This window comes from Typopeltis vanoorti, chromosome 16 (assembly GCF_054136105.1).
Source record: "Typopeltis vanoorti isolate ZY-2024b chromosome 16, IOZ_Tvanoo_1.0, whole genome shotgun sequence".
In the NCBI taxonomy this organism is placed as follows: domain Eukaryota; kingdom Metazoa; phylum Arthropoda; class Arachnida; order Uropygi; family Thelyphonidae; genus Typopeltis; species Typopeltis vanoorti.
The window spans coordinates 18,104,230-18,114,804 of NC_143564.1; the positions used below are offsets into that span (position 1 = coordinate 18,104,230).

Genomic DNA, 10,575 nt, shown 5'->3' on the forward strand with positions numbered 1-10,575 from the left:
GTCTGTAACAATAATAGGAATGGAATACAAGCAAAACGTTCAGTGGATCACCTATTAAAATACAATTGTTGCCACGTGCTAGGAAATAATAGAAATAACAAATTTAATCTATTAAGATAAATGGTTTTTTACATAAGATAAAAGTCACCCAGATCTTTGAGAGAGAGATACAGTCATTTCTATTTAAATTCGGTCGGTGTAAGATAGCTTCACAACTTTCTTTGAATAAGTGTTCGTATTTGAATCTGCATCTATGGAGGAGAACTGCTTTATCCCACTGGACACTATGAGTAGAGCCAATACTGTGCTGTGCCAGACCAGACTTCAGAGGTTTGTTATATCAATATAATATTGATGTTCTTTTACTTTTTTTTCCAAAGAACGGCCAGTTTGTCCAAAATAAGAGACATCGCATTCCCAAGGTATTTGGTAAATGCGAGCCAAAGATAGAGAAGACAGTTTATCCTTTGTAGAAGGTAATAAAGGAGAAATTTTGTTGATAGGAATATATGTTGGAATCAATTGATACTTTTTCAGAATTCTACCTACAGGTTCTGAGATTCCTGGAATGTACAGAATAGGAACTCTGCGGACTGTTGAAGAAACTGTAGGTGTTGGAACATAAGAGTCAAGTATCTGTTGGATTTGATTGGAGTTGTAATCATTTGATTCCATTAACATTTTCATGATGGAAAGTTCTTGTTGTAAGATTATTGGGGAAGAGCAAACTGTACGTGTTCTATGAATTAGAGATTTAAGAATGCCAAATTTTTGAGACATGTGGTGCGCAGACTTTTTGTGAATGTATCTGCCAGTAAATGTGGGTTTTCGAAAGACGCTTGTAGATAAGGTACCAGAAGACATTCTAGTAAGGAGGATGTCCAGAAAAAGGTAAAGTACCAGAGTTTTCTTTTTCCATAGTGAATTGGATGCATGGTGAAGGTTATTTATCCGTTGTAGAAAAGTGGAAAGTTCATCTTCAGTGTGTGGCCAAAAAGCAAAAGCATCATCGACGTAACGGTGCCAAAGAGATGGTTGAGGATGAATGGATGAGAACATAGTATCTTCGAATTGTTTCAAATAGTATTTTTTGAAATGGTGTTCTGATTTTTCTATCCTTGCAGACAACCTTACCACATGCCTCTCTGTATGAATCAATGTTTTCTTCAAGGTTTGCCACTGAATCTCCAAAGTTTGGTTCCTGTTCTCAAACTCTTCATTTTTTTTTTTATGTTTTTGTATTTTACACTATAGCTCAAGTTTTATTTGCTTTAAAACTTTCATATATGTTTTTTTCAATATGAAATTAAATTTTATCCTGCTCAAGAATGGTGATCACTTCCAATTTAAAATCCTCTGTACACTCTAGTGTCCTGGACCAGTGAGAAAACATCACTATAAACAATGACTTAGTCAATAAGACTTTTCTTATTCCTTGCCTCTTCTCTCCATGTGAATTTATGCACATTTTTATGTTGGAACATGTATCATAGCGATTTAGTAATTACCAGTCCATATCCTGAGCAGAAATCCAACAGGTATTTGCCATTATTATTAGCTTTGCTCTCTTCTTCAAATTTTTCCGAAATATTTTTGTATATCTGACAGTTATTTCCTATGCTGCTATTTAGATCCCCAACTTTTCATTTTTCACTGTATCAATTGCTTTCTCTAAAGTCTCAAAACATTAAATGGTTAGAAAACTCTCACCAGGTTGTCTTTTTTGTTTCAGTCAGCCCTATTATCTGGTACTTATCCAACTCCTCATGATATGATATAGTACTTATCTCTGCTCTTGAACTATGGTGATGCTGAGTTGGGATTTGTTCCGGTAGCTGACTTTTCGGTGTTCGCCCTTGTTCCCTGGCAAAAACAACGGTACCTTGTTTAACCAGGTGACACCCAAGCCAGCATGAAAATCTGTAGCACCATTTTACATTGGGGTTTAATCCAATAAGAATACAATTTGGTCAGCTAAATCCCAAATTGCCAGCCCATTCTCATTCATTCAGTATCCAGGTAGATACCTAACAGGGTGCACCACAAGAAGCTGAGGATTGAACATTAGGTCAGATGCCCTGATCAGTTCTCTGCATTCCTTTAAGGGCTATGTGGAGGTCAGTTATACAGCTCTGACCTTATTTCTGAATTGTCAATTCACTGATACTTTGTAAACTTTTTGTGGGCTACATGTTCATAAAACCTTTCTTTTTATCTGGGAGAAATATTTTTAATAACAGACAAAATCTATAAATACAGTCTAGAAAGACCCAAATATGGAATTAATTACACAAATGGGCCAGTGGATATAGGGTGATTTGTCCATCTAGATGTTAATGTCTACTAAGAAGCATTGGGCATTAACACACAGTGCCCAAACTTGTTACTTGAGGAGGAAAAAACCAGAAAAAACTTAGAACATGTCAGAAAGCAAAAATATATAGATATTAGACAGATCACAAAAACTATCGATGTTATTCACAAACCCAAACAATTAAAGTGGAACTGAGGGCATATAGTCAGCCGTTACTACAGTTTGATTTTCCAGCGAGCAAGAAATGGAGAGATAAGATCATAGAAATAGAAGGAAACAAATGAATGAGGATGGCCTGTGAGAAGAAAGTGTGGAGAAAAGTGAAGGAGGTCTTTGCCTAGCAGTGGGATGCAACAGATTATATTTGATTATGATAAGTTCGTTTTTCTCGGTGTATTATTTATATAAGCATATATTATACAAGCTTATATAAGCAAAATGAAAAAAAAAAATTTTTTTTTTCCTTTTGGGTCAGTTTTCAACATTTAATCCTTATTTACAAGTGTACCTCCAGTTGTTATCAAAGGACAGACATTCTAACTGTAGAAACACTCTACAAACAGATCAAAAGGTACTACTATGAAGTGTTCTCTTTCTCCTGCAGCAGCCAATTTTCGCTTGTAACATCTTGAAGACTATCCTCAATACAACTATTGCTGTATGTCGTTCTGGGTATGCAATATGGATAATGTTGATTCCATTTGGCCTGAATCTGAAGTATCTCTATGTGGCTTCATAACCAAGATTAATAGCCTGCATCCACTAAGGAAAAGGAAAGGGCAGAAAATTGGCCTTCAACATTCTGCTCTCCCATACTCCATCTAGTGTAGTAATAACTCTGGTCAGTGGTGCACCCAGAGGGGGGGGGGAAGGGGCCCAGGCACCCCCCAAAGAAAAGGAAAAAACACTAGAAAAATTTAAAAAAATCTTTTCCTAATTAAAATTCTTTTTTTTTTTTAATTTATGTTGTGTGCTACTTACGAATTAGTGATCACTGCAGATGCTCAGTTATAGGTCGTATGCGATGTGTAGTGTGTATTCGCAAAACGTCTACTCAACTTGCCCCCCCCCCCAAAGGTTAAATCCTGAGCACTCGGCCCCCTCCAAGATTAAATCTTGAGTGCACCACTGACTCTGGTTCATTATAAACCTATAACCCTACTTTCACAAACCATTACATACAAGACTCAATCCATCATCATTCTCAAAAATTGGGTATTATCAAATTGTTACTTACCAGAGCAAACGTTCTCTGCTACAATCTCAGGATCAAGGATCAAAATTGACACCATCCAAATGGATTCACCTCAAAGAAGATTCAATATATCTGTGACACTCACAAGCTAGTCCCTAAGAAGCCTGAGCCTGTACAGCAGGTCCCAATTCCTATACATCATAGGAAATCTCTGAATCAAAGATCCTTAAAAGATAATTTAATTCTCACATTTTTTCCTGTTATTATACTTCCTTTCCTGGTTACTCACTATGAAAGATAAACAGGCTCCTCCTCCCTAGTGTTTACCACATTCCATGTGAATCCCTTCATTCTAACTCTGGACAAATAGGATGTTCTGTGAGAAAATGACTGCAGGAACACTTGTCTTACATCATTTATAACAAGCCTGAACAATTTGACCTGGCTCAGCATGCAATGGACACTGACCATAACATCCTCTGGTCTGATATCCACTTGTTACATCATTGTCATTTTGAGTAAATGTTCAAGGAGAGTGCAGAAGAGTGCTTTTACATTGACCAACCTTAAACTGGAATGACTATCCATAGAAAAAATTTTGTAGTCTCATCCTGATAAATGTCAAGTAGTAACTTTATTCACCCTTTTCTTTTTACTTTTTATATTCTGCACTTCAAAATTTTATATTCTGTATTTTTTCTGAATTTTTGTATTTTTATATTTATATCTGAACTTCAAATCCAGCAAGAGGAATTGGATGTGTTCAGTAAGGAGGTGGAAGAAATGAAGACTGAATTGAGTGCCATCAAAAGAGAAATTATGACCAGTGACTGTTTTAGCTGATGTAAGCAAGGATAAGGTGAGAGGGAGAAGTTGGTGAATGAGAGAGTAATAAAAAGAATTAAAGTGACAAGAAGTTGAGAAACCATAAAATGAGAGGTTAAGAGGAAATGAGAAGATTGTAAGAGTGAGGGAGCAAGAAAATGAGAGAAGACGGAAAGTCATGAAACCATGAAAATAACACAGAAGAGTAGAGAAAAAGAGAGAGGGAGAGATGCTAGAGTGGGTGCAAATGAAGTTATGAGTGGCATAAACATATGGAGATTCAAATGATTCAGAGTATGGAGAGTAGAATGCCTCTGGCGAAACAACAGACAGGTGACTTGAGTGATAAAGAGAGGGCTTAATGTAGAAGAGATGACCGTGATAGTGGGTACAAATGATCTGAGATGCAGTATTAATTTGGTGGCAAAGGATTTAAGAACAGTGTTAGATATCATGAAGCATAAAAGTGTCAAAGGGAAGATGTCAAGAGTGAGTAGTATGGTATAAGAGCCTCCATAGCTCAGTTGGTATAGACGAAGTCCTTTGGTTAGAAAGACCTGGGTTCGATTCCTGTCCACAACCTGAGGAACCTTTATCTGGTCTCTTTTGACTAAAGGTGAGTTAGCCAGTCTCATATGGAGATAGTATTTTTTCACCTGGAAGCTCTGGTTTTTCATTCCTCAGAACAGGCACACTGGTCCATGAACACAAATGGATTTAGTCATAAATACATACTTAATCCTTCACTGAGGAATGGGAAATAAGTATGGTATAAAAGGCTAAATCAGATTATGAGAGAAAAAATATAGTTAAATAAGCCAAAGTAAATCCAAAAGAGGTTTTTTTTGGTATGTGCTCAATAAAAAGAAGGATTATGTAATGATGACTTTAGTCGATGCTGATGATAAAAATGCAACAGAAGAAGTTAAGTTGCTAAGTGATCACTTTTAGTAATATCATCCAGGTGGAGATATTGTAACTGTTGATATGAGAAATGAAGTAGATGAACAGGAGGTGCTCAGCATCTTGATAAATATCAAGATGAATATAACAGTGAAACTGGAGGGTACATCAGCCTCCGTGCTATGCAAAATGTACAAGAAAACTGCCAGTGCCTCTGATGAAGTTATTTAATCTGTCTCAGCTCTGACAAGGTCCCAAATGAGAGGAAGATAGTTCCAATACATAAAAATAACTCAAAGACAGAAGTAGCAAATTACAGACCAATCAATATCTCACTAGTGGTGGCTAAAGTGACTGGAAAAGATGGTTAAAGGTAACCATCAACATCCAGTAACGGGTAGGACAGGAATATGACACTCTGTGGTGGACAGCATGGTTTTGGAAATGGCATATCCTGCCTTAGTAATTTAATCACATTTTAGAGTGACAGCAGAATTATATAAAAGAAATATCTACACCCTTGATACAGCTAAACTTTGCAAAGATATCTGACAGAATACTACATGGAAAACTATTACAAAAGTTACAGCAAATGGGAATGGATATAAAGCTGGTGGCATGAATAAGGCATGTAGCTGAAAACAGACAGGCTTCGCATGATTCCTAAAAGTAAACACAATATACTAATACTTCATAAAGGGGACACTTTTCGACACATAAACATTGCATCACATTCATGTTAATAGCCTGGGTTGTTGGAAGTTTTTCCACCTTGTTATACAATAAATTAAAGATGCCAAGAAATTATATACTTGGTTTAATCTTTTATCCAAGTGTAAACAAACAAAGTTTGTGGCTGAAATATAATCAAGACTAGGGCAACTCATATATAGAATATATAGAAGTAAATGACTTCACATCACTTGCCTTAGTATACCATATTGCAAAGCACATATCCTTACAGGTATTTCTAATGCTATGTATTATGGGAAGGGTCACTACCCAGACCAGTTTCGACCTGTATTGAGGTCTCATCAGCGGGAGCCAGTGAAGTCATTAACTTCTATATACAAGTTGCCCTAGTCCTGAATATATTTCAGGTATAAACTTTGTTTGCTTACACTTGGATAAAGGGATACTAAGGCAAGTGATATGAAGTCATTAACTTCGCAGGGTGAGCTCTGAGACAATAGCACCTAGAAGCTGTGATTGGTTATTGAGTCAACAAATCCAACTGAACGTTGCCATTTGTCACGAGTTGCTGTTTTTGTTTTCTGAGTTTCATCTGTTTTGGATGAGTGAAGTGTAAACTGATGTGGTAGGCAAGTTTTTATATATAATATAAAAAAGTTTTTAATATATAATTTTTGACAAATTTATAACTTTTTTGCCAATATTTACAATGGGAAACAGTATTGTAGTTGAAAAGGTAAGCCTCATCCTCCTTTTGAGTAATTCAAATATAGCATTCTCCTTCATTATTGTCTTCTAATATACAATATCTTAAAACAAACACACGCATATACATAATATTTGTAAATATACAATTCAAGTATTACTATCATATTTTCTGTTGGTTTTTACATTTATTTTTCAATGATTATTTTGTTATAGACAATGAAAAATATTTTCCTTATATATAAAAGTAGAGTAAAATACATTACCTAAGGGCCAAGATTTGGTTACAATTAATTGATAAATTAAAGTATTCAAAGTTATTCTACAATTATGCATTAGACAATTAAGATAAGCAGTGATGTGCTATACACTCTTGAAACTTTCATACATTGATAAAAATGCAATCATGTGATGAAATCAACGTGAATTTTATAGCACAGGTCGCATAAGCCATGACAGCACACACCCAAACGAAATGGGTACATGACACCACTGCATGGAACATAACCAGAATGCATAGTGAATACAGGGAATATTGATGATTTTAAGGTTCAGTATGATAAGTACGCTGCTGGATGTGTGAACCTCCCATGATGAGTTTGCTGATGCCATGGAGATTGCTGTGACAATTTCAGTGATAAATCAGAGGACCTAACAGGATTAGAGGAAAATTAAGGACTAGCAGTGATTAGTTCCAAGTGAACAGTGTCCAAGAAACTATTAATATAAAAAGACAATGCATAAAATACCATAAAATAAAATTTATACATAAAATGCAGGCCTGGTTTGCCAAATGGTTAGCGTATCTGCTCTCCAGCCAAAAGGCTGCGGGGTTCGAATCCCATCGTGGGCATGGATGTTTATGATTTGTCTGTGAAAATACTAGTGGTGGTCGGCGGTAGATGCCGTTGGTGTAGATGATGAAGGTAGTTGCAGTTGGAGACAGAATTATAGAATAGGTGCCCTCCCTTAATGAGTCTTTAGCCTCCTTGGATTACTATTATGTAATAGTAATAATAATAAAATTAATGAAGAAACAGCACATCTGTGAGAAAACAAAGGGGGGGGGGAGATGCATCATTTACTGAGTGGACTGCCTCTTCTTGAAAAAAATTAAGCATTCTGATAGGGAGGTTTTTGGTGCACTACCAAAACTTGTTAAGTCAAGAGTGTTTGGGAGAGAAGTAATGTTTTATATGAAAAGAAATGTCATTTTTTATTTGTGTCAAGATAAGCGAGACATGAAATAATACAATTTAATAGTATGGTTCTTAGCACAATGAGAACTAATTAAACAGCAGGTTTAATCATTTCAATATTTCATCTCTGTTAAGAATACAATGCTAAAATTGTAATAACACCCAAGAAATAATAAGTGGAAAAAATGAAATTAGACTATATAAAGACTTATGAGGGATGTCCTCTATGAATGCTGCTGGCTAACCTTAGTAGTTGGGTGGGAGGACCAAATATTCAAGTTTCCCAGTTGAAGATGTCTCTGTGACAAAGACAAAATGTTAAAATGATTAAACCTGTTGATTTCTCTTTGTGCTGTAGTTATTCCATTAAACTTTATTATGAATGTAAACCATGAAGAGAAAACTAATCTTAACAAGTACCCAAAATATTATCAAAAGTAAGAAAAAGTGAAGCAACAGCTTTCTTCAAAAAAGGCATGTGTCTTGATAACAGTTAAATTCATCCAGATTATCTTCATCCCCACTTGGGAATAGTGAAGGAATCAGTTTTTAAAGGCACTGGTCACAAAAGATCTTGAAACATGAATTATATGAGCAATACAAGGGTTTTATGAATGAAAAAAAAAACGTCTCAATAGCAAAGCTATGGATAGCATTTGAGATTAGCAAGAGGTTACTGATGCATAGTAGGAAGAGCATAGGAAAGGCATAAAGCTCTGGGATACTCCAGAATTGGGGGAGAAATCCAATAAAGAAACCATCCACCATACAAGCAATGAGCAAGTTGAAAGGAAAGCAGAATTCCAATCACAAATAGTAGGAATGAGAACCATATGACAATAGCCATTTGAGTATTAAGTCCTTGATTGCAGATTTGATCAAATGCTTAAAAATATCAAATCACCACATGAATCTGTCTCCAAATTTTTCCATGATCTGTGTCAAAAAGTGTGCAAGACTAGTTAGAGCTTCCATGGAACTAGAGTGGTCAAATTTATAAAGTTCGCTTCATGATGCTGGTTAAATGTTAGATGAGTATGACAGTCGACATAAGCAATATGGGATGTGTTGCTAATTCTGGAGCACAAGTTTTTAGTATGACTGGAGAGAAACCACAATTTGAATTAGGGGAGTTATTAATATCAAAAAAGCTTTTTCAATATTATAAATTAAATTAAAACTGCCAAGAAATTATATTCTTATTTAATCCTTTATCCAAGAGTAAACAAATAAAATTTGCATGTGAAATGTCTTCATGAGTAGGCTAATTGTATGTAGAGACTGATGACTTCACATCAATTACCTTAGTATCCTACAATGCAAAGTGCACTTCAATATACATTGAATCTGGTCTGGGAAATGACCTCCCATAATACATAGTATTATGCACTTCTGAAAGGAAATGCATTTTGTATTATGGGATACTAAGGCAACTGATATGAAATAGTCAGCCTCAATTTATAAGTAGCTTAGTCATGAAGATATTTCATGCACAAACTTATTATGGACATATTATATATGTCTGTTTACACCTGGATAGAGAATTAAACAAGAATATAATTTCTTGGCAAGTATAATTTATTAATATCAATACTGTTCAGGAGTTTTCTAATATCCTTGTGGCAAAAGATCAAATGGGACATGACGTGAGCAGGTTTTGACATAGTGGAAGGAGATTTGCCTTGATCATCTATACAAAATGGAAGAAAAGAGAGATACCAGGAGGTTTAATCATATCTTTAGATGATGGTACAGTATTATCAGATATGAAGGAGAAGTGAAAACAGGGAAGATTAGTGTTGGAATAAGTAGCTTATGGAAATTTTGCTTGTAGTTCTTGAGGAAAATACTTAATCAGGGTTTTCTCTAGTTTCCTCTAGTTTTGTTTCCTGGAATAGTAATCAGGATTACTGTTCCAGGAAACAAAACTAGAGGAAACAAATGAGGAAGAGGGGAAACAGTTCAGTGTCTGCAGTTTAACTGTAAAGGGAATGTTGGTCGGCTGCTGTTTGATTTTTTTAACTAGCTCAGAGGAAGGTAGCATAACAATGGTACACAACAGGATAATGCAGTGTTTATGAAAGTTCTTTCAGAAAAGACATGGAGATGAAACTGTGATGTGAAATAGCAGCTGAAGTCATTGAGAGTGGATCACTTCAGTCAAATACTCTGGACATCATCAAGAATCGGTGGATTTAGGATTTGTAAAGAATTAATAACTAATATGTGAAAAGCACTTTGAGCTGAAAAGAGTGCCAAGATCTTGGATACTACGTAAGCTACTAATAGGATGCGTTGTGCTATGTTAATATTTACTTACCAACTCACTAAACGATTTCACTTTCAGAGGATACTACAATCAGAGACGAGTTTAACTATTGTAAAAGACATTAAACAGATATATCGCTCTGACCTAGTTATCGTTCGCATCTTCCTGAAGTTATGCGTACCACGGCCAAATCTATTAAAGCTCCAAAACATATCTCGGAACATTTGATTAACTTATTTGATTTATTTTCTCCTATAAGCAACTGAAGTCAAATGTGCTGCCCTCTTTGGCAAGGAACCCAATCATTCATTCATTCATTCTGATTCTTAGCAGATCCCAATTATTATTCCATGGCACATTCATAGGGATCATTTTACCGCTTATAGGGTGGAAAATGAATTTATAAGGGTGGCATTCCATCAATATCTATATCTATATCTATATCTATATATATATATATATATATATATAT

At 35.3% G+C, this 10,575-nt stretch overlaps 1 protein-coding gene across 1 annotated transcript in view; it reads right to left on the reverse strand.

Moving 5' to 3' along the window:
* The window catches only part of sotv (exostosin glycosyltransferase sotv), a 159,711-nt gene extending 149,344 nt beyond the window's left edge, over positions 1-10,367 (reverse strand). The window contains exon 1 of the mRNA XM_090405934.1: positions 10,155-10,367. The gene's annotated coding sequence lies outside the window, so the exon portion shown is untranslated. The remainder of the gene's footprint in view (positions 1-10,154) is intronic.
* Positions 10,368-10,575: the final 208 nt, after the last annotated feature.